This window comes from Leptinotarsa decemlineata, unplaced genomic scaffold (genome assembly GCF_025532065.1).
Source record: "Leptinotarsa decemlineata unplaced genomic scaffold, Ldec_3_MD MMD2_tig00026340_RagTag_RagTag, whole genome shotgun sequence".
NCBI classification, from domain to species: Eukaryota; Metazoa; Arthropoda; class Insecta; order Coleoptera; family Chrysomelidae; genus Leptinotarsa; species Leptinotarsa decemlineata.
Genome location: NW_027412694.1, coordinates 2,206,125 through 2,219,560, shown reverse-complemented (window position 1 = coordinate 2,219,560; position 13,436 = coordinate 2,206,125). Strand labels below are relative to the sequence as shown.

General features: G+C 38.6%; 1 protein-coding gene across 6 annotated transcripts in view; it reads left to right on the top strand.

The window, feature by feature from the left end:
* Positions 1-13,436, top strand: part of LOC111509639 (electroneutral sodium bicarbonate exchanger 1-like) — a 146,756-nt gene that overhangs the window by 28,591 nt on the left and 104,729 nt on the right. Inside the window, exon 1 of one of the 6 annotated variants that reach the window (XM_074183506.1) lies at positions 2,533-2,706. The exons of the other annotated variants lie outside the window; for them this stretch is intronic. The gene's annotated coding sequence lies outside the window, so the exon portion shown is untranslated. Of the gene's footprint in view, positions 1-2,532; positions 2,707-13,436 lie in introns of those variants that run through there. 6 annotated transcript variants of the gene reach the window in all.

Below are 13,436 nucleotides of genomic sequence, written 5' to 3'. Positions count from 1 at the left end.
ATTTAAATAAATCGCTCCAAGAACGATCCACATTTGTTAAACAAAATACATTGTGCAATAATTTTCTCGGCAGTTTTCACGCGTTACGTTTTCACAAATCCAGTTCTTTCTGTTTGCAATGTTCTTCTGAAACTCATCATTCTACTCTTCATATAGATCGCTCCGAAAATTCGCGTTCCGCAAATGTCAATAGAAACAAGAATACATTTTCTAATGATTTTCCTACCTCAAATGTAACAAACTCTGGTTAAAAGACCAGTTGTGCTTTCGTAATCACACTTAGATTGAAAGTTAAGGACTGTACGGTCAAATATCAGGATTCCGAGAGCGAATCGTGTTTTATTACAAAATCTTGTGCCCGCCACTTAGAATTACCTGTTAATAGCTTATTAATGACTATTCATGGTTTAGGTGAAATGAAAACATTGTCTAAATCTGGTGGAGTATTCTGTGAAATCAAACCCAGTTCACGATTTTGTTGCTATTATTTTGGAGTCAATTTGTGAAAACCTTCCAACGACTAGTTTTGGGGTTATGAAGTGGAAACATATAAACAATCTCAATTTAGCAGATGAAACTTTTGATGAATCAGGCCTGTTAGAAATTTCACTTTGAGTTGATATTTCTACGAGAATTTTGTTGAATGACAAAATACATCCGCATAAAACGTGATTATCACCCCAAAATTCATTCGTTTTTCACTAACGACCGCATTTTAGATGATTCTATTGAAAATTTTTGGAATCTGAAAGAAGTTCCCCAAGTTAATTCAATCTTTTCAAAAGAGGACGATGACATTTCGGGAGACATTTCGGGAGACTACAATTCGCACTGTAAATGGTATTTGGTTTCATTGCCTTTCAAAAATAAATACATTGAATTCAATAATTTGAGATAATCACCCTTCGTCGTATTCTCGTTTTAGAAAAACGTTTTTTACAGATCACAAAAAAGTGAAAACTCATATTACCTTCCACATCATCCAATCTTTAAAAATGATATATTATGGGTAGTATATGATTCGAATAATTTATCTATGAATGATGCTTTGTTGACTGGCCCTAAGCTTCAGCAGGATATTTTTGCACTCTTGCTCAATTTCAGATTAGGAATTATCGTTGTGACTGCCGACATAAGGTCCATGTTTTCTCAGATTCTGGTTACACCATAACACCAATATTATTTAAACATTTTTTGGAGGTTCAGTCCTAATGAATCGTTATTGGAATATAATTTGAAATGAGTTGGGCTTAATTGTTCACTATTTCTAGCAATGGGCACGCTCATTCATTCAGCAAAATCTGTAGCCCATACATTACAAACGCAATTAATATCTTTACTTCGAACAGCAGGTTTTGATCTAAAAAAGTGAACTAAAAATCATTCGAAATTGATTTCTTACTTGCCTCCAGATCATGTTAATCATAACTCTTTGATGTTTGATGATAATTCCAATTCGAGGTTGGAAGTTTCAGGACTGGGATATTTTCTTATAAATGGTTACTATTCATATTCGGTGAATTCTGTTGATGAATTATGTACTAAGCGAAATATACTGTTTAACCTGGCTCGCATCTATAATCCTGTCAGATATTTCAACGGCTAAATTTTTTATTCAAGGTTTATGGATTCTCAAAGTGAGTTGGGATGAAATTCTTCCTAAAAAAATTGAAAGGAAATGGAAGAAAGTCAATGTACAACTTTCAAATCTTTCTTGTATTCAAATACCTCGATATTTGTACACTAATCCTATTCAGAAGATATATTTGTGTGGGTTTTGTGATGAATCTCTCAAGGCCTATGCGGTTTGCATTCCATGCATTTTTGTAAATGCATGGAATTCGTGATTGAAACATGAAAACAAAATACTAATTGAATATATATATATATATATATATATATATATATATATATATATATATATATATATACCTTTTCCAGTAGTACTCTTGTTTTGCATTGGTTGAACTTTTAGCATATAAATGGAAACATTTTGTTGGTAATCGCGTATCCGTCATAAAAGACACTATCGATTGCTCAATGGTATAACGTTCAGTCTAAAAATATTTCCGATTGTGATAGTAGGGGATTATATTCTGATGAATTCATGAAAATTGAGGAGTGGTGGAAAGGTTCTACTTGGTTATATTCTAATCAAGAAAACTGGCCTGTCACTTCAATTCAAGTCCTTCAACCAAACTCAGAAGCATGTAATGAAGTAAGGAAGATAATATTATCAGCATCTGTTTATCGTAACCGTTTAGATACACTTCTTAAAAATATTATTTTCTCGAAAAAATGAAAGTAATTGTTGCTTACATTTCCTGCTTCTATACTATAATAAACTAGTTTATTGTATTAGTTTGAGAATGTCCATATAGGACGAAACTGCAGTAATGTCAGTTACAATTGAAAGTGGTGAAAAACAGAAATTTTCATTTCTCTTTTCGTTATTCTTACTGATATTGTTAACATTTCATCATTGGTGAGACCGGTTTATACGCACGTGCAGAGGTCGGAGAAACAGTCGTGAATGGAGAAGACAGGAAGCAAGACGTGTGTTGCGCTAAATTGTGTGTGTGAAGTGAAAATTATAAATATCCACCGCCAAAAACAGCATCCTCCAAGATCGCTACCAGGGTATTCTACGATCACAGATTAGGAAGTGAAACCAGATGGCAAGGAGATTTTCTGAAAATAAATAAGGTTGGTGTTGTCTATCATTAATTTCTGAATTATCTCTTCCTTAAATATCCAACAATCAGCCCACATACGCTAAATACAGTCGTTATCGAACAGCCGCATAAGTGGCTCGAGTTCACTCGAGGTCAAAGTAACCTAGTCGAAAATATGAGGAGTGAATGAAGCTCACTCAAGCTTAAACCCAAAACACTACCTGTTCATCACCTTGCTTTGGTCGCCGTGTAATGTAGGTCAAGGGTGTGGCGTAGGTCAAGGTCGATCAAGGCCGAGCTCAAAACAATCTTTCAAAGTCACCTTGGTTGCTTCGTATGACGTATGTAGAGGTCATTTCAAGATTGAAAGGTGGTGAGGGAAGGTTCTAAAATCGGTATAAACCAACAACTTACTTCCAATTCGAAACTATCGCCAAGGAATTTTTACTAGGGTCAATTTTTCTCAGGATCGCTATTCACAGCCGACCTGTAACGGGGGTGAGCAGAAAAGCTTTGTGTGTGGAAGATATATGTGATTACTTTCGATTCAAGGCTACCACCAAATACTCAATCGTACCTCATTCCGGAAAAGAGATGATTGATAGAAATCGATAGACTGAAAGTATATAATGTGGAACAGTTTTTGTTGAAGTGGCATATTTTTAGTAGAGATTAATTTCTAGAAGATTCACTCATTTTTTGTATGAATATAGGAAAGTAGAAAGCCAAAACTTTTCTTACCCAAGATATGGTTGTTAACTATGGTTGTCTGGAATCTTTGGTGTAGTAATGAATATTACTGGAGTTTTATCCCAACACCAAATCTTTATTTTCACCTCAACACGTGTTACGATCACCAAGTGATCATTTTCAGGACGTGTCGAGATGTTGAAAATAACGGTTTGGTGTTGGGATAAAAATCCAGTAATATTCATATAGTTGTTTCACAAAAATGAGCAACTTAAATAGTCAATCTTCTGGATCTTGCTTGTTCAATGTTTTATGGAACTAGAGTTCATGTGTTCCTTTCATTCAAATCAATTCGTTATGTTATGATTGTGGAAGATATCGTGTATTTTTTTCAACACAATACCCGTTTTCATCCAGGAATAAAAAACATCTAGAAATGAAGAGAGGATTTTGCAGTAACAGATGTATGTGAGACAAACCAAAAATTGGCCAAATCATCTCAGGTAACGAATGACATTCTGAGAGAATGAAAAATGAATAAAAAACACAAGGTGTTTTTTAAACATTCAGCAAAAATTTAAGGGATTATTTCTTGGACTATTCTAAGAATATTTTGTACCTTGATAATTTTTGATAGGGCACTTTGTTTCGATGATACTGAGCCAAAACGAATTTTGACAATAACAATTTATTACCAAAAATCACAGGTAATGTTTCTTAATCTACAAGAAATGTTGAAATTGACTACCCCCGCTCGAACGTAAGAATCCAATTTTCTCCTCATCGATTCTCGAACTCTTTCAAAAGCACCAGGATCACTTACGAGACATACTATTCAAATTCAATGTCTGCAGCCCTTTGTAGTAATCGGAATGTTGATGATAGGTACCACAGGAATTGATGGATTTTTTATCATTCGGTAGGTCCAGTGTAGAACGCTATACTTTTTGTTTCGGCTACGTTAATAATTTCAAAGTTCAAAGAACTAAATATATTCGGAATATACAAGAAATGGTCCCTTAACTTTTTGCCGCATGTTTAATAAACACCCTGTATATCAGTGACTTCACTTAATGATTTTATATACGTGAAAACGTGACAGTTGTTCAAGGTGTACAATATAGACATTACGAAAATGTTTATATTATACACCTATATTATAATATACAAGGAAAAATTGAAGTAGGATATCAACACAGTAGAAACGATTTTCCAAAGCACCTCAGGTGAGATTGGATCGATTACACCCTGAAATAATAACGCACTTGACACTCGAAAATTGAGGTTGAAGAGGTGATTAGATAAAGGTTAAAAATAATATAGACGATATTATAAGGCTATTCATGACATCAGGGAATATTCTTTGACATGAAAATAAAGTTAATTTGGGAAGAAAATGAGCAGTTAGCAGTTATATTCGCAATAATAATAGCGAATTCATATTAAATAGAAAAAAATACAAAGATATGTGATGTCAGCGCTAAATAAACGGAAAAGGAGGTGGAGTCGTAATAGAAATTCATGAGTGATGAATGAATGAATGTTATAAAGGTCTTTTTGTTGTAATCAATGGGGAGAAGCAATCACTTCTCAAAAATAACTCTCAGATTTATGTCATACTTTGACCACACGACAATCGAGAATACTTATTATGAAAGCGAAAATACACTGGTATGACGAGAAATTATGTGCGGTGATAACCACAGGCTTTGATATAGTTCATTATGTATGCAATCTGAATAGAAATAAGGTTCAGAGATATCATATCGGATATATTCAGGGTCAAAATGTTCACCGTTGCCTTTATGTTTGATTTTAAACTATGAAATACCACGAAATATATATAATTTCATCACATAGTTCATTTTATATATTTATCACCATCACTTTGTGTCTGCCCCGCTGGGAACCAAATCAGGTTTTTAGAGTTCGGCAAAGCCGTACTCTCACCATCTGACCTGAAAGAAAATTGATCAATTTTCTTCTCCTGAGGATGCTAACTTTGTTGGCGAAACGCGCGTCGAGTGCAAAAATATTAGTTTGGTGTTAGGGCAATTGATCTCGGAAAAAAGTTATTCAACTTTCACACCAAAGGTTCTAATCTCATCGTTGTACAACAGATATTGATAGCATCAATGACCCACGTATTTTTAATAATGTTGGTATGTTAATCTGATCGTTTGCATGATGTGGGTGATTGTACGTTGGGGTTAAAAGTGAAAAAAAAAATTGATGAAGCGCGTCAAATTTTCCAAGGGGGTGTTAAGTGCCACAAAAAAAAGCTGTCATCCAATAATCTGAGATTTCGATCTGACGCAAACTCGCGGCCATTATTATAATGTGCAAAAAATATCGCCATTTTGAAATACTCAAGCGCGTCAGATTAAGATATATATGGTTCATCTTTATGTTTTAGACGTGCTGTCTCATGATCTGACGATTATCCAGAGGGATTCGCTTAATCTGACAAAAACAATATTTTTTTTTTATTTATTTTCATTCATTGAACTCAATCAATTGAAAAGCTCAGGAAATAGCATGCAAATAACTAACTGTATGTTTTCAAGTAGGATACTTGTATTTACAAAAATTTTTTTTTTTAAAAATGCTCAAAAAAATTTAATTTTTTATAATCAATGAACAAAATAAAATGAAACTTCATATACGTTTTGCCACTTCAATTTGTAACTAACGTTACTGCAGTTTAGTCCTATAAGGACTTAGGACTTATATAAGGAGTTTATAACTTATACAATATATAAGTTTGAAAATGTCCTCATATATTGTATACGTTACTGCAGTTTCGTCCTATAAGGACATTTTCAAACTTATATATTTTATAAGTTTGAAAATATCCTTACATATTGTATTACATTTTCAAACTTATATATTTTATAAGTTTGAAAATGTCCTTATAGGACGAAACTGCAGTAACGTCAGTTACAAATAAAAGTGGTAAAAACAAAGGAAGTTCAATTTCTCTTTTCTTCATTATGATTTCCTACCACGTAGTAACGGCTACATCCATCAATTAATTGATTAATCAATCATCATCTTCATCTTCATCACGAACGAGTCTCTGTGATCACCTGTGATGGCGTCATGGCAACAGAATTCAGAGTGGGGACAGAGTGAGAGAGTAATAACCAGAGAAAAAGTGAATAGAGAATAGAGAAATAGAAACTGGGAGAGGGAAATATAGGGATCACACAGCTGCACGCATTGAACTTTATCGACGAATTTTTGCTATTTTGGCTTGCGGAAATCGTCAGATTATATATTGTTCGTTATCCATGAAGTATTTCCTTCAAAATAAAAAAAAAATTAGCTACGCTCGAGAATGTCGAAATGACGTTATTTTTTTACAACTTTGCTGCCCTCCCCTTTCTTTACGTCACTCTCAATTTGTCAGATTACTGGAATATACACCTTTTGAGCAGATCATTAACTCACCCTACCTTGATGTGACGCGCTCGAGAATTTCTGATGATCATTTTTTTTTACTAATCTGATCCTTTATCCCTCACAGGCCGCCTTATATATGGGGCTTGCTCATATTTGGTGGAGGTACTTAACCGGGTACAAGATATCTCCCTGTATATTAATCTGTCGCGCTTTAGTGAATCCCAAAATCGCCGCTTGGCCTCCCCTATTACTACTTCTGCCTCAATCTCTAGTATGTCAACGCTATTTTTCATTGGCGTGCCCCAATCTTTGTCATTCATTATGTTGCAAGATGCTTCTGAATCAATCAGCATGTTTATTGTTACACCGCCGTTTGCTATTGGAGTCATGTCTCTCATAGAACTGTTGCTTTTTTTATTGGATTATAGACTTGGAGGCATTCCAAATCACCCATATCGCTAGTTGATGGTTGACGAGTCATCATAATTTCGTTCAGGTTTGGAGACCAGCTCCCCTACCCTTTTGGCTGATCATTGGCCTTGAGATGGACCAATGGGTACATGACTGATGGATGACGGCATGAAGTCCTTGGACATCAGTGCCGCCCTTCACGGGATACCACTACCTGGCTGGGGTGGGATGGATGAAGAGGTTATTCATCCTTTAACGGGGGACATGAGGGCCTCATTCGACAGAGTGTCGGGGCCTTCTATATCGGGAGGGGTCGTCTACAGCATAATCTGTGGCTTCCCTAACTAACGGGTTTTCGTGAGTTTCCGTTTTTTCGAAAACTCTCTCATTCCTCGACTGAATGGACTGCCGAATGGAAGGCAGCTGCAAATCTCTGCGGATGGCTTCATTTCGCACGAACCAAGGAGCATTCACAATCATCCTAATTAACTTATTTTGCAACCTTTCCAAAATGGAAATGTTGGACGGAGCCGCTTGTCCCTAGACGCCTGAAGCGTACATGATGACAGGCTTGAACATCGAGTTGTAGATCATGATTTTCTTCTTTGAATTCATTTTGGATTTCCTGTTGATCAGAGGGTACAGACTGGCTATCCGACCCTCGATCTTGGATTTAACGTACATAATGTGCGGGTTCCAAGTGAGCCTACGGTCTATTAAAAGGCCGAGGTACTTTACCCGCGCTTGCCAGTCAATCTCCCTTCCAGAGACTCTCATTTTTCTGGCCGGAGAAGATAGTAATCTTCCCATGGTTATCGCCTGAGTCTTTTCCGGGTTTACTCGGATCTTCCAATCGAGGTACCAGCGCTCGAGGTCGTCCAATGCACGTTGCATGTAGACGACGCCGAGCTCCCGCCCCATGGAAGACGAGAGTAGAGCCGTGTCATCGGCGTACAGGGATATCTTCACTCTTTCGGACCTAGGCAGGTCGCTTGTATAGAGCGAATACAGCGTCGGAGAGAGCACGGCCCCCTGTGGCACTCCAGCGAGGATCTCTCTGTTGTCAGACAGAGAGCCCTCTACTCTAACTTGAAAGGTTCTGCCTCTCAGGAAAGACCCGATCTACCGGATCAGGCCCCGAGGTAGGTCGAGCGCGTTTAGCTTATGTATAAGGCCTTCGTGCCATACACGGTCGAAGGCCTTTGAAATATCTAAAAGTACAATGTGTACTTTTTTGTTATTATTCAGCTCGCTGATGGTATTCTCGACCAACCTTAGAGCCTGTAGTTCAGTGGAGTGATCTCTCCTGAAGCCGAATTGTTCGTTAGGCAGAACATTTCGGTCCTCAACTTCTTCGTTGAGTCTTTGCAGAACGACTCTTTCAGCCAGCTTAGCCGCCGACGAGAGTAGACTGATCGGGCGATAGTTCTGCGGGAACAGCTGGTTCTGACCCTGTTTCGGGAGCATGACGACGACCGCATGCTTCCACCTTCTAGGGAAGTGTCTGAGGGCCAACGAACTGTTGATTAGACTTAGCAAGAATTCAACGCAGTTTTCCGGGAGTCTCTTCAACAACTTGTAAGTTATTGAATCGGCCCCCGGAGCTTTCTTTGCTTTCGCAGCCTTGATGAGACCCTTCAGCTCCTCCATATAAGCTGGACGGATGCCGTCGTCGTCATCCTCCCTGAGGAATCGGTGAACCCGGTCTTCCAGCAGCATATCGCGATCGATGTCGTCATCGTCGTCAACGTTAAGTTGAAACTGACGTTCCATCGTGTCTGCAAAGGCTAACGCCTTGTCGGCGGGGGAGTAGCACACTCCGCGCTCTCCGTGAATGGGTGAGAGAGCAGTCTTCTTCCCCCTGAGCCTACGAGTGACTCGCCAAAGCTCGTCACTCCCAGGCTCGAAGGATTCCAAGAGCTCTTCCCACCTTTCGTTTCGATAGTTGATGGTTAATTATCGATATCTGGTGTATCAATATGATTAACTCTCTTCACGTTCGTTGATTTGTAATTTCGAAAGTTCGAATCAATTTTGTCATGTTGACATTTGGTTTTGTTGGTCTTGCACTTCCTTAAATAATGTCCCATTCTGCCACACTGGTGACACTTAGTGTTTATTGCTGGGCAGTTCTATATTTCTGGTAGATGATGATTGTTCCAAAATCTTTGATATTCTGAGTTCTTTGGTATTTCCCGACGTTTGCGTTTTCTTGAATAATCAATATGACTAATTTGATTCCAGTGGTAATATGCCTTTCAGAATAACAATTTTGTTGGGGCGGAAAATGCGCAAAAGTGAGGCTGGAAGTAATCTACGCGAATATCTACATTTATAAAAGGGTATTTATAGAAAGTTCACAGAAAACATTGAAACAGGAAGATATTTAATTAAATGGATGTTTGGTTTATGATAACACAACAATACATTGAAATTATTTCACAACGCGGAGGCAATTCGTAGGCCGTAAGTATATCAACTGTAACTAACTAACTGTCCTTCGATAGATGTCTGGTTTTTCGGAATTGGCAGCCACCTGCTAGGGCACGGCAGGGTCGGCCCAAGGATGAGTAGAAGAGATTTGTTATAGTCTCCTCCCCTGGTTTCGAACTCGCCACGAGGAGGGACCAGTTCTATTGGCTGTATTCTTCTTCTTCTTCGGGGGTCTCCCCCTTTTTCTTAAACCAAGTGCGGGTTTCTCAACCTCGCTGGCTTTTGCATGGGTGGGAGATGAGACATGGTAAACTCCCAACGGTGTTGTTTGATTATCGGGATAGGCAACCTCGTAACTGACTGCGGATACCTGCCTCAGTTTTTCAAATGACGGTTGGCATTCGGGAGTCCACCGCCACACTGCCTCTTTTTTTCGTTAAATCGCTGAGCGGGCGAGATACTTCTGCGAAGTTTTCTACAAATCGCCTATACCAGCTAGCAGTTTGAAGGAAGGATTGCACTTCTTTGACGTTCCGTGGTGGTAACCGTTCACTTATCGCCGAAGTCTTCTTCGGCGGGATCAACCGAAATACCATCCGGAGTAATGTAATGTCCAATAACTCGATTGTAAATCAATCGTGGTCATGTAGAATATTCTTTTGGCTGCATGGAGTGAATCGTCCATTCGCGGAATCGAATACGAGTCACTTGTTGTTATGGTATTCAGCCGTTGATAGTCTACGCACAGTCGAATTCCACCATCTTTCTTAGAAACGAGTACAACCGGTCCGGCCCACGGACTTTCGCACTCTTCTATTATACCTTCAGCTAACAGTCGATCCAATTCAGTTTTCAGTAATGACTTCTTAGCTGGGGACATTCGATGTTGATGTGATGCTGTGCATAGGGAGTCGGTTCTCCCCCCAGACTGAATATATTCTCATGCTGATTCAGAAAGAGTTGGAGTCGAGAACGTTGATCATCTGTAAGCATGGTTCCTTTTTCCAGACGCAAGTTATCAGCCTTTCTAGTTTCGGAAGTAGAGTAGGAAGCGAGATCGGAAGAATTGTCGGCAGATTCGAACATCAATTCGTAACGAACCGATTGGTTTTCTAAGAAGTACCACTGCTTATTATGAGCGTCTAGGATAAGTTTCGCATCCTGTATGAAATCTATGCCAAAGAGAGTTTTATTAGGCGCCTCTGGGAAGATGATGAATTTGGTAGGTATAATCTTGCCTTTGACTTTCACGTCAACACAGGACATTCTCCATTTCACCTTGACCATCAGCAAATTTCACCAAATTATTTTCTTCAGAAAATGATTGGCCTTCACGTTTCAAAATATCATATAAGGCCTTACCAGCAACACTCTATTTTGCCGCTGTGTCTATGAGACCTTAACCGTAATATCCTAAAATTTCTACATGAATAATTGGTCTTGAACGAGAAGCAATCAGCGTGTCGATGCTGAAAAATTCGATTGAAGACGTTTCAATATTATTACATGAAGGACAATTAGTACGAATGAATCCTATCATACCGCATCCATAGTACGATAATGGAGAACTGGTATTACTCCGAGAAGTACTATCTGATGTAGGATTGGATGAACTAAATCGAGCGGTGTTCGAATCACGGGTATTATTCTGCTCACGCGCAGATGTTTTAGGTTTTCCGTTGTCCTGAAGATTTCTATTTGAAAGTTTCCTACATTCGTCTTTTGTGTGGCCTATGTTTTTACAGTATTGGCAGCGAATTCGTCTTTGAGTATTTTTAATGTCTTTCGTCGCGACCTTGTCAGTACGGTCGAAAGTTTCTTCAATCAACCTTGAGTTTGTCAAAAGTTCACTAAAAGTTTTTACTTTATCACGTGGAACTTTCTCTCTAATTCTACAATTCAATAACCCATAAACCATATCCAATTGAACCTCTTCTGTAAGAGTTCCAGAAGGAAGCTGTGCTGGTATTGAACGCAGTTTACAAATAAAAATGTCTGTTGGAGTATTGAGGTCTTGCTCGGTGGTGAATAGTTCAACTGGTTACCAAAAATGAAAAAACATCACATATGCACGGTGTCACCAACAGGAGCTAACCGCACATTTGTGATTTCAATTAGAAGACCCAGCATTCCCAGGCATCATCTAACATCACCACGTAGGCAGCTATAGCTACCTGCGTGACTTCCGGGACCAGGATATAAATACATAGATATAGATTATTATCGAGTGTGTATGATATACATCAAAAGGGGGAAATTCGTGGACAGAACACTCAAAAAATATGGAGGCAAACCGCGGACACGTGTTTCTGGCTATTGGTCTCATCAGTGCGGTGCAGCCAATTGCAAAGATGTACAACAACTGGTTACCAAAAATGAAAAAACATCACATATGCACGGTGTCACCAACAGGAGCTAACCGCACATTTGTGGTTTCAATTAGAAGACCCAGCATTCCCAGGCATCATCTAACATCACCACGTAGACAGCTGTAGCTACCTGCGTGACTTCCGGGTCCAGGATATAAATACATAGATATAGATTATTATCGAGTGTGTATGATATATATCAAAAGGGAGAAATTCGTGGACAGAACACTCAAGAAATATGGAGGCAAACCGCGGACACGTGTTTCTGGCTATTGGCCTCATCAGCGCGGTGCTGATGAGGCCAATGATCCAGCTCATCAATTCAGCAAAGTTATGTATTTACTTACTTATTCCGTAATTATCACTTCGGACACAAACTTGAATGTTTTTCTCGTCGCCAATTTGTGGTAACCCACTGTCTTGTATAGCACTGAAACACGGTTCACACTTTCATTTATATAAATATTCTTATATGACTGACAGGAATCAGGTACATTATGTATGTTATATTCACTCTTTTGAATATGACTTTTTAAAAAACACTTCATTTTCAATGACAGACTTTCTTTGAATAACAACAAAAAATATCGTTACAAAAACTACAATGAAAAATGGAACAGAATCTAAGTTGATACTAAACGAATTCTAAATCAGTTCTGACCATGATTTGACCTCGCAGGGTCCATTTATACTGTGTAGACAGCGGTGTCAGCAGGAGACGATGGAAAATAACAAAAGTATCACGTTCTGCTGACTCTGCTGACTCAAAGTCTTGGAAGTCGTTATCTTGGTAATCTGATACCGATATAACAACTCCCCTTATCAAAGTTGCTTTGCAGCAACTTTTATTAAGAAAAAGTTTTTTCATTCAAACTCGTGGTAAGCTCGACATCTTCTCCAACAGGGTCTTCTAGACGGACGCTAGGTCTTCTTCTAGGAACGAATCTTGCCAGGGTTCTGGGTACTATTCTTGTTTTTAGGGGTCTCGGTGGGTTGTCGTTGCTTGAAGAGGTGATTCCGATCGCAATTGACTTCTTGCGACGGCATTTGCAGAAAATATACAAAGTCACTAGTGCGATGATGAGAGCAATTGTAAAATACGTGAACCAAGAAATATGTTTGTTCACGAACGGTTCTTTGATGAGTTTGTCCAATTCATCTGAGTATTGGTTCAACTTGTGTTCGGCGATGTTGAGATCGTCGACATTTATTTTATTTAATTTCAGGGGTTTCAGCTCCGGGAGTTTTGTTTTTTCGGGAGGTGGTCACAGCATGTTTGTTGTAAGTTACATTCTGGTATCTTTCAACGTAATATTTGGAATGAACTCTCGTGTTTCCAATGAAGGCGTTGCATTCAGGCTGAAGTTTCAGTAGAGTATTGGTTTCGATGATTTTTGTGATTACTTCTCTGCCAATACAATTTATGGTGATCGGTAAAGGATCGGATATTGAT